Below are 19,128 nucleotides of genomic sequence, written 5' to 3'. Positions count from 1 at the left end.
GGTCATTAGAAAATGGGAGGGGGATGTCTGCTGGACACTCCATTATTTCCTATGGAGACTGATTCCCATAGGGTATAACAAAAAAATTATCCATGAGCATCTGGGGCTCTAGGGGAGCTGGGGGGTTTTTTAGGTAGAGGCACCAAATTTTCAGCACAGCATTCAGTGCATCTCCTTAAAACACCCTCCAAGTTTCAAAAGGATTGGATCAGGGGGTCCATTTCTGTGAGCCCCCAAAGAAGGTGCCCCTATCCTTCATTATTTCCATTGAAGGGAAGACGGTGCCTTTGGAGTTCAGTTATGTCTGTCATACCCTTGCTCCTGGCTCTGCTCCAGTGTCTCCTGGCTCCACCTCCGAAGTCCCCAGATATTTCTTGAATTGGACTTGGCAACCCTAGTATGGAGTCCCATCCAAACCCTCCCACCATTGTTATCCCTAGCATTTGATAGTGACGTACTTCCTCTAGGGCTAGTTATCATGCCTAGCAACTACCAGATACCTGTTTTTCCATTAATTTCCTTAAGCTTTTAGAAGAGCCATCTGAAGGTGGATATTGCCATATCTTGGAGCAATGAATTCCTTAAACCAATTTTAATTAATTAAATAAATCCCTTAAACTAACCATAAGCTATATAAAGAAAACTTCACCTTTATCTTTTTGGAACTGCTGCCCATCACTTTCATTGGGTGACCACATATTTTACGTTATGAGAGGAAAAGGAAGTTCTTTCCACCTGCCTCACTCTTTGGATTGTTTATTTATTTCAAATATTTATACGGCCATTTTTGTCATGAACGTCTCAGGATACAAGGTGGGTAGCAACAGTAAAAACTTTTCGGCTCTGGCCCCAACCTGGTGGAGCTCTCTGCTGACTACAGTCAGGGCCCCACAGGATCTTATGCGATTCCACAGGGCCTGTGAGGCAGAGATGTTCTGCCCGGCTTTTGGTTGAAGACAGCAGCAGTTTCCACTCTGGCTGGCACCTTTGCTCCTTCCCTGGTTGCTCTGTTCCTTCCCCTCCCACCTGCAAGTACTGTTTTTGTGTGTGATTTTAGTATTTTTACAAAATGATGTACATCGCCCAGAGCCCTGCAGGAGCAGGGACTGGGTGGTCCATAAACCTAATATAATAAATAAATGTGATAAGACATTAAAACAGCATTTAAAAGAATTAAAAGGCAGCTTTGCCATCACCTACTATAAAAAGCAGGGGTGTGTGTGTTGGGAATGCCAAAGAGTACATTAGTTGATAGGGAAGGCTCGCATGGAAGCAGGTAGCCCCAGCAGCACCAGTCTTTCAAAACATTGCTTGTTTACTTGATCTGGGCGTCCTCAGAGTGATGGATGAATTCTCAGAGTGATGGACCATCCTATAACGGTGGGTCAGACTGTGACAAAGTTACTGAGTGACCATCGGAGGTGACTGGGCATTTGAGGAATGCAGTTGTATGATGCAGCATAATACATGTGTTTTTAAAAGCATGCATTTGCTGTATTCCACTTTACATGCTTAGGTGTGAATGCAAGCCATCATAGTTGTACACCTAAGAAATGCAACATGTGAAGGCTTGGTATCTAAGTAGAAATGGATTCTGATGCCTTGACACAACTTAAGACTGGTTTATGCGCTTCGGGCTCTACCCTCATCCCTTTTGTAATTATTTCCATTGATTTCATGGGGATTATTTTCACTGATTATTTAGAGTAATGGTGAAAAGCTAAGCAACTGTTTTTAAAACTAAATTAATCCAACAGAGTGTTTTGAACCAATCTGAAATTTGCTGAACTATCTGTCGCCATAAGCCTATTTGAAAGTCACTTCAAGCACAGCATGATGTGTTATGGGTCATGTATTTTCCATCCGGTTGGAAATGTTCATCCTGTTTTTTAAAAAGTGCAATTTTGTAGCCTATCAACCTGAAGTTCAGAGGTTTGCATTGGTATGCAAAACTGGCAGATGATACTCTGAGTATATCATGTGGACTGGTAGTAAAGTCCAGCGCAGCATTGTATGGAGACTGCCCAAAGTGTTCAACCTTTTCTTCAAAGTCTTTTCAAGCCTTTGAATGGGACCCACATGCTTGACTTTTTGCCATATTTCTGATTTTTTATTATTATTTTGGGGTGGCTAGTAATGTAAAGACCACCTTTATTGTTGGTTGCATATAAAAGGAATTTTGATGTGTGCAGTTTGTTGTTGAGAGATGGGGAAAAGGCATCTCCCCAAATACCTTCTTCTATCCAGCTGTTGCTTCTTTTATATCTAGTCGCTCTTTGTGATTTTCTCTCACTGCTTCCTTTTTAAAAAGAAATTAATATCAACAAAAGAAAATTTGGATTGTACTTCTGGTTCAACCTGCCTTAGGTCAAGACACCATCTGACTCACCATCTGACGGCCAGTGGGGTGTGGCATGTCTGCCCTGAAATGATCCCATAAGTGCTGAATAATAACACATTTGATAATGGAATTTGCAGTGAAATTGAAAGAAGTCTCTTTCCAGGACATCATTAGTTGTAATTGAACAAAAGTGGGACATGGTTTTTCTGTCTTTATGCTATTCCAAAACCACACACTTAGCTTCTCATTTAAATACTTGCTGTTAATTGTGTTTTCCTCCAAGGAGCTTGCTGTATATTATTCTTACAAACAACCCCATAATTTATTTCCGTCTGAGAAAAAGGGACTTGCCCAGAGTCTCCCTGTTAGCTTCATATGAGGACAAGATGCTGGATAAGACCCACGGGAATGGTTCTTCAGAGTCCTTAAACGTCTGCTGATATTCTTGTACATTGCCTACGATAGACTTGACAGCTACATTCTGAGGTGTGTTTTGATGGCAGCTTCTCTTTTGGTCTCGTTGGTGATAGAACGTGCTGTCAAGTCACAAGTGCCTTATGGGAACCCTGTGGGGTTTTCAAGGCAAGAGACATTCAGAGGTGCTTTGCCATTGCCTGCCTCTGTGTCATGTGACCCAGGTTTTCCTTGGTGATCTCCCATCCAAATACTAGCCAGGACCAATCCTGCTTAGCTTTCAGCTATCCAAGCCAGGGATTTCTTTAGAGTGTGGCTCATTGGTAAAACAGGAGTGAGGAGGCTGCTTGTCCTTCAGATGTAATCTCCAGCACAACAAACCTTTTCCTCTTGGGCACTTGGTCTGTTGCAGGCATTTTTAAGCAAAAATGTAATTATTGCTCAGTAGCAGAGGTCCCTGCCTAGGACCACCTTGTCCTCTGTGGGACTTGCTACAGGAACCAGGAAGTGTCTCCTCCCCGTCATGTGATGTGAGCAGTCTGCTCTGTTACTTCCTGTGAAGGGTTTAAGAGAGTTGGCATGCAGCCTACTTTGTTCAGCTGCCTTTAAAAGCCATCCTTTTGTGTGTTAGTTGGTGTGTTTTTGCTTTTGTATCAGTTTTTAAAAGATGGTAACTGTCAGTTGACCCTGGCGTTTCAGAATAAATGCCAGAAGAGAAGAACTCTTCAGTGAATCATTCACATTTGTAGAAACCTTACCAAATATTATTATGCTTCATTACCATTTTTAGAAGTTATTTTTGTGTTTCTTAATAAATAACTTGTTTGGGGGATTAGCATATCAAACCTGTTGATGATTAAATTTGCTTTTTGTAGTTTGAATAATGTTAATTATGGAATAATTGAATAATGTTAATTTTGAGCAGACTCGGATGGTGGAAGACAGGAGGGCCTGGCGTGACTTTGTCCATGGGGTCGCAAAGAGTCGGACTCGACTGTGCGACTGAACAACAACAATGCTTAAAAATATTTAACCAATATTTGATTGGTCAGATGATTAACCCCAAGGTCTGTAAGGAAGAAATTCCAAATAAACTTCTCCCTCACCGTTTTTTTTTTTTTTTTTTACAGTACCTGAATGTCTACTAGCTCTGTTCTGCCTCCCTTCCAGCGTTTTGTATCTTGGGCTGCAGTATTCAGTCTATCAAGCAGAGCCAAGCTACAGTCATTACGTGATCCATGCGAGACTAGGTAAGCAAGCTGCATTAATTGGATGAAAAATAATGATTTGTCTACCTTTTTCATGTAGTTTTATTTAAATCATTTTAAAAAACAAATAGGTTTTAAAAACATAGCAATCTATTTGAATATCTGATCCCCTTCCTGTGTGGGAGTGATTTGCATATGCCAACCGGAACTGTGTTCCTGTGCATTCCTGCTCAACCCCCCCCCCCTCGGCTACAGTTGTTGGTCGAACAGTTCATCAGCCTGAAGTGATGCAAGAACAGGAGAGCTTGTCACCCAACAGCAGAGTAGCTTGGTCACAGCAGCTGTTGGTCATGTTATAAGCTTAGTGGAAGGTTGACATTCCAGAGTGATTGCAGTCCACCCTGGCCTCTACCCCTACCTGTACAGAGCCAAATGAGAGACAGGAGTACCACAAACAGCAGGTGAGCACACAAACATGGTACTCTTCCACTTCATATACCTCTGCTCCGCTTTTCATAGAATCATAGAGTTGGAAGGGACCTCCAGGTCATCTAGTCCAACCCCCTGCACAATGCAGAAATTCACAAATACTTCCTCAAACCCCCAGTGACCCCTGCTCCATGCCCAGAAGATGGCAGAAAACCTCCAAGAGCCCGGACCAGACGAGCCTGGAGAAAATTGCTTCCTGACCCCAAAGTGGCGATCAGCATTTCCCTGTGTGTGTAAGAAAGGGCCATGGGACCCAAGTACTACCCTCTCTCTCATAATCTGCTTAAGTCCACAGAATCAGCATTGTTGTCAGATGGCCATCTAGCTTCTCTTTAAAAACCTCCAAAAAAGGAGAGCCCACCCACCACCTCCTGAAGAAGCCTGTTCTATTGAGGAACTGCTGTAACTGTCAGGAAGTTCTTCCTGATGTTTAGCCAAAAACTCTTTTGATTTAATTTCAACCCATTGGTTCTGAGGCAACGGAAAACAACTTCACACCATCCTTTTGAGGGTTCTCACCCAGTAGGGTTAATGTAAGGTGAGGGATCTCCCTTCCTTAGCAACTTGTGTAAGACACATTATCTATGCAATTTATATCCCATTCACTCTCTCCTGAATAGGACTCAAGACAGCTAAAGATATATAAAATACACTAAATAAAACAGTACAAAAGATATAATAAACTTTTCAAAGTATAAAGGGATTTAAAGGTTAGAATATGGTGTATGCACCCCTGTTGTTCTCCTCCTTGGCTGTTTGTGCAAAATGACCTTTCTCTAGTGTTCCCATGACCAAAGTCCCTTCACATGCATGAAGCCAGAGAGCGGTAGTCCCACACTGTCTGCCCTGACATCAGAGATCAGAGTTTCTTGGCTGGAGTTTATGTTTTGTTTGGAAGAGCTTGACCAGCTATGCACTTAGCTGATATCCTAAGCAGCACTGTGATTGTGTGGGCGTTATTGTTTTTCCGCTCCTGTGGAGCAGTGAAGTTTTTCCTATTATTTTATCTCCCTGCAAGGCAGTGTTTCTCCATTTCTGTTTGTGAAACTGCTTTTAAAGGTACAAACAAAGCAGTACCCCTAGTTTTTTTTAAAAAAGATGGCAAAGGGGTGCAGAAGTATGACTTGTGTATGATCATGTGAAAGAAACTATCACTACAGTTGAGCCACAAGCTCTGAAATGCAGCTAAATATTTGTGCAACAGATAATGTTGAATGTAAACAAGCCTTTGATTTTAGAGGTGTCTAGAGAAAAGAAGATTGAGGGGAAATGTCTAAAATATTCAAAAGTGAGAGTAGCAAGAAGAGGCTTAAATCTTTTGTCCAGACTGCTTCATTTTGAAATTAAATACATCAAAGCACATTTGATGTACAAGGTGGGGGGTGGAAAGGCTTAGAATATCTTCTGGGGGTTTTTTTTGCTCTGAAAATATTGACAAAAGGCAGAAGAAAGGCCTTCCTTTGGCTTTATTATACTTGGCCAGCTGTTATGCTTTTCCTAGGAGAGGCTGCAGTCTTTCGAAATATGAAGCTGATCCATTCATCAGTGCACTGGAACCAGAATGCCAGGTTGAGCTACACAGGCTAGGAACTGGGCTTATAAGTACCTGTCTGATCACCTGTGGCGAGTGGGAATTCCCTCCCCTTAAAGTAATCAGCTTGTTGGTGGTGGAAAGTGGCATTAAGTCACAGCTGACTTACAATGACTCCTGGTGGGGTTTCCAAGGCAAGAGACATTCCAGGCGGTTTGCCATCGCCTGTGTCTGCATAGTGATCCTGGTATTCCTTGGAGATCACCCTTCCAAATATTTGTCAGGGTCAACCCTGTTTAGTTTCCAATATCTAACAAGATGGGGCTATTACAATTGCCATGATTGGTGGGGGACAGGAAGCTGAGTAACTTTTGTGGACTGTTTTGCAAAACCTTGTGCTTTCTATTGTACTTACCCAAATAGCAAGTGTATGAGTTAGTCATATGGAATTAAAATATATATTTGGTAAAGTTTAATTCCATTCCTGCTGTATGCCTCAAGTTAGGTTGCTTTTAAGTGGTGTTTTTTTTTTCCAATAACATTTTTGTCTGCTCGTGCAAATAGATCGGAAAACAAGCCCTTTTTACAGAAAAGTAGCTAGACAGATTCATCCTCACTGTCGCGTGTCAGTTCTGCTTATCTGCAGCCATTCTTTGTGATGGCAGCCATTTCATGATTGTAAGGAGGGCTTGGCCCTCCTAGCTGACCCGGCAGGGTGGTGAAAAGCACTCTATCTGCCTGTGTGATGTGTCCCCCCATCTCTCAAGATCCTTTCCCTCCTTCTGGAGAACTGTGGATGTCAGGCTGATAAGATGCAATTTCAAGGTGGCAAAGCAGGAGCAGAGTTTTCCAGCCCTGTGATCAGCTGCACCTGCCAAAGTTCAGTCTCCTGTACAGCTATTAAGTGCTGTGGTTATGTTGTTAGACTGTTGCATAACCCTGTCCTTTTTATCACATACAATACACAAAGGATTTCAGGCTTGCCTGGAAACAACAGGGTAGCTAGTATGGGAAAGGAGATGTTCAGCAGAAGGATTGCCGTGTTTTTAAATAGACACTGTTCCTGTGCTTGTAAAAGTGCCTGACATGCAGAAGATCAAGAGCTGAAGCTGTTTCACCTGATAAAACATCTGCATGTCAGTCAGCTTGCTTGGGCAGCCATGTTTATTCTTCATGTGTCTGTTCATGCATTCCCCCCTCCCCCAACCCCCCCCCCCTCTTCTCTTTTCTACACAGTTTTAAATGAAACCTAAACTAAATGCAAACAGAAAACCTTGATTGTATTATTGTACTGGTGACATCCATGCACTACGGGACCTAGTACAGTCCCATAGGTATTTTAATGGGTTTATCCTGTTACTTGATTGATTTACTATGATGTTATGATTTATTGTATGTTTTAACTGTGGGGTACCTTGCCCTGAGCTTTTCAGAGGAAGAGCAGTTTATAAATCAAATAAATAAATGACAGCTGTTTGTAAACAAAAAATAGGGGAATAATTTTGTCATTTGACACAGAACATAATAGTTCAGACATTGTTGAATGGTACAGATAGATTATTTTTATTTTAAATATTTGTATCGCACAGTGACTCACAGCAACAACAAGTACAACATAAATAATCTTAACAACCACAACAAAAACAAGAAGATGTTTTGTGCTGGTCCAGAATTTTCTAACTGGCTCTTCCAAAGGCATTGGTTATGGACTCATAGGCAAAGGGCTCTGGCTCACGCCTCTCTGGTTGGCCAAGCTTTACATGTTTTTTTAACTGGGAGGAGAAAAAGCACAGCTGAGATGTGCAGAAATTCCTCCTTTCTGATTTGCATCTGATGAAGTGAATTTTAGTCCCTAGAAGCTTCTGCCACAAGAAACCTGTCTTTCAGGTGCAGTCCCATACCCAAACATTTTTTGCTGTTGGGGCAGTGGAGCAGGGAACATAATTACATTACCAATTAGACTAGTTTCTAATTTAATTAGCAGTGTGAGATGGCTAATGAAGGAAAGAGAGAGAGAAGGCATGTCTTCTCTCCCTCTCTCTCACTCTCCCCCCCCCTTCCGTAGCCCCCCTTCCCACAGCCGTGGGGGAGGAAAGGGAAGCCACCCTATTGCCTCCGGTCAGTTTTACTCTCCTGTTATCAGCTGCTAGGAGTAAAACTGAGCAGAAGCAGCAGGATGGCTTCCCTTTCCTTCCCCAGCCTCCCCATCACTTTCAGACCAGGTGTACTGGGGGTGGTAAGGTCTGGCATCCACCTGTGGTGGGGCAGAGCTCATCCCTAGTGGAACTCCGCCCCCAAATGCCCCACCGTGGCTACTGGCCTGTTCAGGTGCCAGAAGACTCCTTTTTGTTGCTGCTGAATGTGCTTTAGATGCAGCCACTCGAACATAAGGACATAGGAGGTCTGTTGCGACTCACAAGTTGTGAAATTAAACATGACTGTTGATGTGTGTGTTACGAAGCTACCAGGTGAGAATGTTCAGCCATGTTCAAACTACCTGTATAAATTGATGATCCACCAAGCCAGACTCAGACCATGCATTGTGACCTGTCTGGTACTTGACGTCCACTCCTCCATCCAGGAATACCATACAGCAGCCTCAGGAACCCACTAAAACCCCTGGTGGGCTGCCATTCATGGCTAGTAGGCTGTGTTTGGCTTCGTTGGTCCCAAATTGTGTAACCTGCATGCATCCTCAACATTCTCAGAACAGAGCTAAAGCAGGAGTGGGGAACCTTTTTTTCTGCCAAGGGCCATTTGGATATTTATAACATCAGTCACGGGCCATGCAAAATTATCAACTTAAAAAACAGTGCTCCGCCAAGGGAGAACGATTCAGGCTGGCAAAATGAATGCGAATAATTGTTTTTCTATTTGAAGTCAGGTGGGGAGAGCCTAATTCAGTACACATGCGCGCACACACACACACCCTGGCCTACCACCCTAGGCAAATGCCTAGGTCCAGGCATATTAGACCACATCCGCTAATATTAGCATATTAAGTCATACACTCATTAGCATATTAGGCCACACCATCTGGGATAATCATGTGCAAATTCAGCCAATTAATGGGAAAAACCTGGGCATGCTGGGTGCCTCAGGGACATGGGGAAAGCCCAGTCACAAATTTCTTCTCAAAAACCAAACCAAAAATAACCTGAACAGATTCTGCCTCCTCTCCCAGAGATTGTACTGCTTCTGTTGGAAATCCTGAGGAGGAAGTGGCTAAAACCTTGACATTTCAGATCAGGCTTTGAGGCTGGACTGCCCCCCACCCCATATTGTGCAAACTTTACTTGAGCAGGTCTTGGCCTTTAGTGAACTTTTACACAAGTTGGGGCTGTGCTTTAGATTTGAAACACAACTGTCCTGCAGATGGCATGACGGGGTTTCCTGAGGAAAACAAATGCATGGCTGTTAAACATAGCACTAAAATGGGTAGGCTTAGAGGTGGAGTGTAAGTTTGAAGTGTCCTATGTATGTTTGAGGCCAGGCAAAGGCTTTGGATTTTGACAGAACTGCACACAGTTTTCCCACCTGTTGCCACAGCATTCCTGGGGATGGGGACCGCCAGCACTTCTGGAAAGAGGCGGAATGTTCCAGAACGAATGTCTAAGAGAATCTGATACTTCATAAACACACAGGAACAGACTGTGTACCTCAGGAGGGCCAAGCAGCCATTCAACAGCTGGAGTTCTTCTATGAGTGTCTCCTGGGACAGAGATGGTGTCCAGAAATCTCCACAATTAGAGAGGATAGGACTAGTACTTTTATCTACACCACAGGAAAACCACTGCAAGAAAAACACTTCTCACCCCTGCATTTAAAAACAAAACAAAACAAAAGCCTTCTAAAAATGTGTACCTGCCCCCCAGACCAGGCAGGGCCTTTTTTTCTAGTGTTCATCTACTTTACATTTTAGGATGTGGGCTTAAAATAAAGCATGATGCTTTGAAGCCAGGTGTATTGTGCAGGCAAACTAGTAATGGAGTGAGAACTGGCTGCAGTTTTTTGTGTGAAATGGCCTACTTGACTCAGACCTTGAACACCACACATAATGGTGAGCCTGACCAGCAATCTTTGCTGCACAGCAAAGGGCCTAGCATTAGTTTTTGCTTTTCAAAATCCAGGAGCTGAGCTATTTGTGATTAGTAAAAGTCAAATTCCTGTCAGTGTTCCAGATTTTCTTAGAAAAGTTCCTCTTCACTACTGGCTATCTAACATTTCACAACAGATGATACATGTTGGTGCTTGAATTCTATTGTAGAATTTCTCATTATCCTTTTCCTAAGATGAACCTTAGAGGACAGCAATAGCAAACCACCTCTGCTTAATCTGTTGCACTGAAAACCCTGTGGGATGGCCGTAACTTGTCAGGGACTCGACAGAACTTTACACATACACGGACAAGATGAACCTTTATTTTAAAATGCATCAAAAACCTTTGCAGGGAACTACCCAGGGATTTGCTATTACTGTTTCACCTTGGGTTGAAGCTGGGGTGTCAAACTCATTTGTTATGAGGGCCGGGCAATGTGTGTACCAATTTAAGATTAGGTAGCAGAGATATTAACTTTATAAAGGACACAGACAAACACAATTAAATATATATTTTTTTAAAAAACAACCTTAAAACATTAGCACTCTTTGGTCATAAAGGTGCTTTCTTTGTATTTCTCCAGCGCAATCCAGGGAACTGGGGAAAGGGAGCTCTGGCTCTTTCTTTCCTTCCCCAGGGGACCAGGAGGGGAAGGAGCTTCAGCCAATATAAGGAAGAGAGGCTTGGCTCAGTAGCTCTGCTGTGCGATTGAGAGAGTCTGGAAAAGCAAGCTCTCCCTCCCCCCTTCCTCTCCAAGAGAGGAGTCTCAGCCAATGGAGAAAATAGAGGCTTTGCTCTGTAGCTCCTGTGCAACTGAGCAAGCCTTGCAAAACAAGCTGTTATGTAGAAGGAAGTAAGAGAGAGGGAGAAGGAAACAGATGACAGCCACTTGCTTGATAGGAGCTCTCCGGAGGCCTGATTCAGCCCCCAGGACACATATTTGACACCCCGTGTTAAAGTTTTGCCCACTCGTTTCTACATTAGAGCTGTAGTTTCTTTTTTAAAAACAGATTGGTACAGCCTTCTCTCTTGGTTGCCATATTTGATGGCCCACCGAGGATCTGGGAAACAAGTCATTTGTGCTGTTACTGCAAAACTCATGGTAGAACATCATATATGAGCCACAAATGGTGCAGGCCTTCTTTTGTGGTTTGAACGCTGGGGTTCCACAGATCCTAATAATCACATATTTTTACCTGTTGCCTGTTCTCCACACTTGAATATCTTTAAACAAATCGATCTCCCTTCCTTTCAATCCAAACTTTTTTAAAAAGTGGGATAGTATATAATCTCTCACCCCATCCACATACTTTCAAACATTGTACTTCTATTCTGCAGCCCCCACCCCAGAAGTGATACAAAACAGCTGAATATTTAACCCTGAAATTTGACTTGTATATATAGTTTAATTAGTAGCATGTGCTTTCCTGGATTTTCAAAGGACTGACTGTTTTGGATTCTTCTGCTTGTTTAACATTATTAAATATTAGAAATCTGGTAGCTACACCATTTCAGAAGATAGGAGTGAATTTTGTTTAATACTTTTAATGGTTTCCTTACTATATACATTTTCAGTTTGTATTGTTTTGTGCGCTGGATTGTAACTTTGGACTAATTTTGATGAAATTTAATTCAAGCAATGGAGAGATGGGATTGTCCCAAAATGTATGGTTGAATCACTTGAGTGACAATAGAAAATATTCCCAAAGTTCTTAAATATAATGGACACAAATAATGCAACACAATTTAATTTCAGTTTACCTGGGATGAAACAACTTTTGCATGTTGAACAAGTGGGTGTGTGCTCTTCGCATGTACTACATACTAGGATTTAGGTCCAAAGGAGTTAGCCATGTTAGTCTGTTGCTGCAAAATAGTAAAGAATCCAGTAACACCTTTAAGACCAACAAATTCTATTGTAGCATAAGCTTTTGAGAAACAGCTCTCTTTGTCAGATGCAGGACTGTCGCATGGGAGTAGGCCAGGTAGGGCAGGGATCCCCAGCCCCTGAACCCTGGACCGGTACTGGTCCATGGCCTGTTAGCAACCTGGCCGTGAGTTGTATAATTATTTCATTATATATTACAATGTAGTAATAATAAGAAGACGACATTGGATTTATATCCTGCCCTCCACTCTAAATCTCATAGTGGCTCACAATCTCCTTTATTTTCCTCCCCCACAACAGACACCTTGTGAGGTAGGTGGGGCTGAGAGAGCTCTCCCAGAAGTTGCCCTTTCAAGGAAAGCTCTGCAAGAGCTATGATTAACCCAAGGCCATTCCAGCAGCTGCAAATGGAGGTGTGGGACATCAAACCTGGTTCTCCCAGATAAGATCCGCACACTTAACCACCACACCAAAATAAAGTACACAATTGTATCATCCTGGAACCACCACCACCACTACCCCCAGTCCATGGAAAAATTGTCTTCCACAAAACTGGTCCCTGGTGCCAAAATGTTTGGGGACCACTGAGGTAGGGGGCTGCCTTCAGCAGGTTCCAAAGAGCACACAGGCTGCTGCCCCTCCCCCCTCACCTTTCCAGGTCTCCCAGGGCAGGGGTAGGGCCTAGGGTGCTAGGAACTCTGTTGCTGGCCTTGGTCAGATGCATTTCTTGGTCTTAAAGGTGCTACTGAACTCTTTACTATTATACTAGGATTTAGGAAGAGTTTGGCATGCACTGGAGAACTTTCTGGGACAAACTAAGCCTGAACAAAAGAGAGATACTACCTCTGAACAGAAGTAAAACCAGAGGCCCTTAATATGGAAAAGAGGGAGGAGCAGTTTTTAAGCTAATTCCTGGAGGAAAACTGGCAGGAGCTGGGAGCTTTTTGAGTTGAGATGACAAATCCCTAAGAAGGGATTGTGAGGTAAACGCTTGAGGTAATATTTCTGGGAGCAGGCTAGAATTTGAGAAAAAGAAAAGGGTGGTAAATAAGGTTGCCAGCTGCAGGTTGGGAACTACCTGGATGTTTTGGGGCTAGAGCCTGAGAAGGGTGAGGTTTGGAAAGGAAAGGGACTTCAATGAGGTATAACAGGGGTGGCCAACAGTAACTCGCCAGATGTTTTTTGCCTACAACTCCCATCAACCCCAGCCAGCATGGCCAATGGCTGAGGCTGATGAGAGTTGTAGGCAAAAAACATCTGGAGAGCTACCGTTGGCCACCCCTGAGGTATAATGTCATAGAGTCCATCTTCCAAAGCGGCCATTTTCTCCAGGTGAACTGATCTCTGTTGCTTGGAGATCAGTTGTAATCCCAAGAGATCTCCAGTCACCACCTGGAGCCTGGCAAACCTAGTGGTAAACAATGGAGAGGAGACCAAAAGGCTTGCAGTATCAGAAACAAACTGTTTCCCTTATGAACGGCTGGTAATCGTGATGAACGGCAGCCCTGCATTATCACTCCAGTCTTAAGTCCATAGACCTCAATGAATTTAGACTGGAGAAAGTCTACACAGGACTGTGCCTCATGTAGCAGCCATTGATTAGGGTGATGTAACATTCTGACTTGGTGCTGGCTTATCCAGAACTCACAAATGCGTACTAAATATTGAGAAACTGAAATCAAACCAGCCCACATCATATGTAAAGTTATTCATATTCCCACTGCACAGATAAGTAGGATAAGCAGAGAAAGACATGAAGGAGCGATGGTGGATAGGATTAGGCTTTTTCTTTTTAAAAAAATGACACACACAGATTAGACTGGCCAGGTTCCATGTAATCTTGCTTTGGTGGACTCTTCTTTGATGTACTTTTCTCCTGTTTCTGTCCAGCTCTTTAATGAAGCGGTTCTCAGATGTCTGCTTTGCTCCTGCCACCATTTTGTAGCCAAATGATGACTAATGAAGACTGTGAGAAAAAAAGAAAGTAAACAGTGTGGCATGGAAGAGATTTCAGTAGGAATACAGAATTGGCATGTTTTGTTTAGCCTTTTTAATTGTTGCCGACTGGCTGCCTTTAAACAAGCGGCTTTACAGTGTGTCTGGAAGGAGACCAGGCCCAGAACTTGAGGAGTCGGGCTTGGGTGGGTGCCACCAACTGTTCTTTTCTGCTGGCACTCATGTGTTGCTGAAGGGAGGCGAACGCAACAGGGAGGCCTCTCTCTCCCTCATTTTTCTTTCAGAGTCTGCCTGAGAGGAGCAGACACACGAAACCAGCCGTCATTTTCTTGGAGGATTATTTGCAGCCTCTTTGTTAAGATATCCTCCAGACCAGGGTGTTTTTCCATACAGTCTGCTATTGATAATCAGTCACTGGTGAGAGAGGACCTATTCTGGCCGGCCATCTCAGATCTTCCATGCTTAGCCCCTTCCTTTGAGGATTGTCCATCACAAAAGAAGAACCCTGCTTGCAGGTGGAGTGGACGGAAGTCTTTTTTCATGAACAGTGTGTTAACCATCTCCTTCTCATTATCCTGCTCCATTTCTTTAGCCAGCTGTTTCTCAGAACCAGAAAAAAAAAGCATGTACACATTTGCAGATAGTCAATGTAGTAGAATGTCAGGCTCTGCTCACAGAGATCCAAATCTCCATTCTTGCAGGAAGAGAAGAATATAAATTTGAAAAATAAGTTTTATCTTGTGCTGGTCAATGACTTTAATAAATATTGATTGATAAATAAATAATTTCGTCATGAAACTTGGGTTGTGATCTTGGGCCAGTAATACTTTTCATCTTAATGCACTTCGCAGAGTAGCTGTATGAATAATTGGGAGGGAACCGTGTCCCTTGACCAGACCCTTGAAGAGTCAAATAAAAATCTTAACAAATAATACATTAATTCTTGGACCAAGACCCATTGAACAGAATGAGAACTACTTCTGAACAGAAATCCATAGTGTGGGACTTGCAAATAACTCAGAAATTTTGTGAAAACCAAAACTGATAAAGATTATATCAATAGACGAAAACTTTCCAAAATCAAATATATTGCCACTGTAACACATTAATTCTCTCAGTTCCCAAAGAATTTCATGGTCATTATCACAATAATGCCGTCACTGGTTGACTGAAATTATCATTGTTATTACCTTTCAGCTGCCTTAGATTTCCCTAAAAAAAAGTAGCATTGAACAAGCCTTTAGCCGTTTTTCTTTAGCCGTTTTTCAAACTTGTGACCTCACAACAAGGTTTAAGTCAGCTTACATGTCTCAGCCCTTGGAATTATGATGATGATTAATTATATATGGTGGTGGTGGTATTCAGTGGCTGAGGCATGGAAGCTGGCTGGAGCCTCACGGTGAGTTCATACGGTCTAGTTTTTTTTTGAAGGAGGGAAGTCTGTGGTAGCTGAAGAATGTGTGAAGGAAGTGGAGCAGAGTGAACAGTGGGGGAAGGTATCACAGGGAGGGTCAGTAGGTAGGAAGAGAGCAGAATGAAAGAACATACAAGAGATAAAGTATAGAAGGAAGTTTGGGGTTGCAAGAAAGATGGGCCAAGATAGATGGGAGAGTTAGTTGCAAGGACAATCTTTAGCTTGTTTACCCTTTATTAGCTTGGAGTAATTATTTGGTAAAAAGGTAAAGGTAGTCCTCTGTGCAAGCACTAGTCGTTTCCGACTCTGGGGTGACATTGCTTTCACAACGTTTTCACGGCAGACTTTTTATGGGGTGGTTTGCCATTGCCTTCCCCAGTCATCTACACTTTCCCCCCAGCAAGCTGGGTCCTCATTTTACCAACCTCGGAAGGATGGAAGGCTGAGTGAACCTTGAGCCGGCTATCTGAACCCAGCTTCTGCTGGGATTGAACTCAGGTCGTGAGCAGAGAGTTCAGACTGCAGTACTGCAGCTTTACCACTCTGCGCCATGGGGCTCTTAATTATTTGGTAGGTAAACTTAAAAATCTGAAATGAGACTTCCAACTAGATATGGACTGATTGTATTGAAGGAGCTTCATCTGCATTATTCAAGATCTCAGAGCAAAATAAAACGGACAGAAGGACCAAGCTGTCAAGGTACAAATTGTGCTACAAATGAGCAGCTTCTTCCCTTGCTCCAAAAGCTGCACAAATGTCAAGAGAGCAGTTTGCATCCATGTCTCTGTGCGTTGACTGATCCACAGTGTGGCGACAGCTGTATATACTGGTTGCATGCTGGCATACAGCCTGTGTCTCTGTCCAGGTAACAGCCAAACTATGTCAGCCTGTATTAAGGTATGACTCATCCAGTAGGGCAATCTTTGGCACTTACAGCTATGACTGAACAAGAGCTGAATCAGATCAAGCACTATCATGGGAAACAAAATACAAGAAAGTGACTTGTATTACATCTAGAGGAAGGAGTTTGGTACCCAACTAGCCCCTCTCACTTGTGTGTTGTTGGGCGAACACGATGCTGCTCTGAGCACAGCTATCTATGTCTGTGGGAGACAGAGAAGAGACGAGTGTTAGTAAGAAGGGACAGAGGGAATAAGGATGCAACAGGGAACTGAATCATCCTTTGGGTTCATGGGCGCTTAACAAGTGTAACACTATGGGTGCATTTACACTACACTAAATAATGTGTTTTGCAACTGGATTTTTGCTGTTCTCGCATAAAATCCAGTTGCAAAACACATTATTTAGTGTAGTGTGAATACACCCAATATATTTTAATTCTGTGTTGTTAGTGTGTATGGTGCTCTGTAAAATGAACAGGAAATCTAGCACATAAGAACATAAGAGAAGCCATGTTGAATCAGGTCAATGGCCCATCCAGTCCAACGCTCTGTGTCACACAGTGGCCAAAAAAACCAAGTGCCATCAAGAGGTCCACCAGTGGGGCTAGAAGCCTTTCCACTGTCCCCCCCCCCCCCACCCAGCACAAGAATACAGAGCATCACTGCCCCAGACAGAGAGTTCCAACGATAAGCTGTGGCTAATAGCCATTGATGGACCTCTGCTCCATATGCTTATCCATTCCCCTCTTGAAGCTGTCTATGCTTATAGCCGCAGCCACCTCCTGTGGCTGTGAATTCCACATGTTAATCACCCTTTGGGTGAAGAAGTACTTCCTTTTATCAGTATCTGCTGCCAGGGATCTTACAGTCTCTTTCATTACCAGCTTGAGGTTAGAGGATCTGAGATACGCCACTGCAGAAAAATCTGTTAGTGCCTATAAAATCAGTTTCTTCTTCGGTTTTATGAAGGGAGCTTTGACTCTCAGAAGCTTGCACCCTGGAAATCCTGTTGGTCTTTAAGATGTTCCTGGACTTAGAAATTCTCTTCTGCAGCAAACCAACACAGCTGCCCACCTGAAACTGTGTGACCTCATTATTTCCCCCAGTGAAATCTTGAAACAGTATGGGGGTGGGGTAGCATTTAATTTTTTTCTCTGTGTGCTGTTTTTCCACAGGAAAGTATTCCGCCAACCTATCTTTACCTGCTCTGGAGAATATTGATGGGTACTCACACTTTCCCCCCCGGCAGCATGAAAGCAGCCAGATGTGGTAATTTTTGGCAGAAAGCAGCAAAAGGGGAGAAATAGCTTCCCTGCGAGAGTCTCCCAATTTAAAGTGCAGTCCGTGGCTGCCTTCTCGTTTAAAAGAAAGTTGGGGGAAATTACAGAATGGCATTAAATGTATCTCTGCGGCCTGTGTTAAACATACTGAAAATATGCAGCAGCATTGAAATGCAGTCCACCAGTGTATACAAGAAACTAATTTTATTCTGAGAACTTAACTGCCTGGTGTTTGTGCGCTTATAAATGGTTGGCATTGACAGTTTGAATCAGGGGCTTTTCTAATTACTTGAGCTTAGGGTCCACCCCCCACTCCTCCTTCTCCCTTTCTCATGCTTCCAGTTTCTGTTTTGGGGAGTGAATAGAGAACTACCTTGATGTTAAGAATCTTGTTAATTTTATGGCCCATTTTCACATGGAGATCAGCTTTTATTTCCTCTATCTGCCTTTATTCTCCATTCGGTCCTCAGTAAGGCTTCCTGAGCAAAAACAGTGGCAGTATTATGGGAAGAAATCTAATCAATGCAGGGCTAAGGGACAGGCCTTCAGAATTCTCCCAGGTGGCTGTGTGCCAGACTGGAGGTCATGGTGAGGTTATCCTGTCTGACTTTCACTAAAATACCCATCCAGCTGGGGGGGGGGGGGGTAGTTTGCCAGCAGTTGTGTCCCTGTGTAACAGAAACCTTGTTAAAATAAGTTCCCAATTATATTTATACACACACACACACCTGTTAGAGCAGGGGGGGGGCCCCCAGCACAAAAAAGATGTTTCCCATTTTAAACGCCTTGCGTGGCTGTCTGCGTTCCCTTCCGTCTGCAGTTGGCCCAGTGTGGTACTGCAGAGCTGCCCATATGCCATGCCCCCAGGGAATGTCCAAGGGGCTAAATAAAGTTGAGGCAAACAGATGTCCTCAGACCTTGCCAATTTTTGTGTCGGCTACTTTGAAAGCTTCATTGACTAATCCAGATTTTGCGATACACAAGGGAGACCACATAAATGTGTGGCCTTATTAAGTATGTATTTCTCTCAAAAGCTGCCTGCGCCTTTATCAGGTAGTCATGAGGGAAACTACATTGACAGAAACTGATGTGTGTCAGATTTAACTGCTAATAGAATAACTTTGGTGAAAAGATTATCTTTCTCCTACGTGCAGTCAGCTCTCATTCTCCTCACAGATTTCAATGTTTGTCAGCTGCACTTTCTTAAGATTGTCATCATGTGACTGTGAATAATACATGTTACCCAACAGTAAAGCATGTAGGTCACGGATGGCCAAACTGTGGCTCAGGAGCCACATATGGCTCTCACACATATTGTGTGGCTCTTGAAGCCCCCACTACCTCATTGGCCGGCTTGGAGAAGGCATTTTTCTCTTTAAATCACTTTGTCAAGCCAGCTGGTGGCTTAGAGAATGCATTTAAAGTTGCTTTCTTTCCACCTCCCCCATTTATTTGTCTGGCTGCCTGCCTTGCGGCTCTCAAACATCTGATGTTCATGTCTTGTGACGCTCAAACATCTGATGTTCATGTCTTGTGGCTCTCAAACATCTGATGTTTATTCTATGTGGCTTTTTTATTAAGCAAGTTTGGCCACTCCTGGTGTAGA

Source organism: Heteronotia binoei, chromosome 14 (genome assembly GCF_032191835.1).
Source record: "Heteronotia binoei isolate CCM8104 ecotype False Entrance Well chromosome 14, APGP_CSIRO_Hbin_v1, whole genome shotgun sequence".
Lineage (NCBI taxonomy): Eukaryota > Metazoa > Chordata > Lepidosauria > Squamata > Gekkonidae > Heteronotia > Heteronotia binoei.
Note: the sequence above shows the minus strand (reverse complement) of the source record.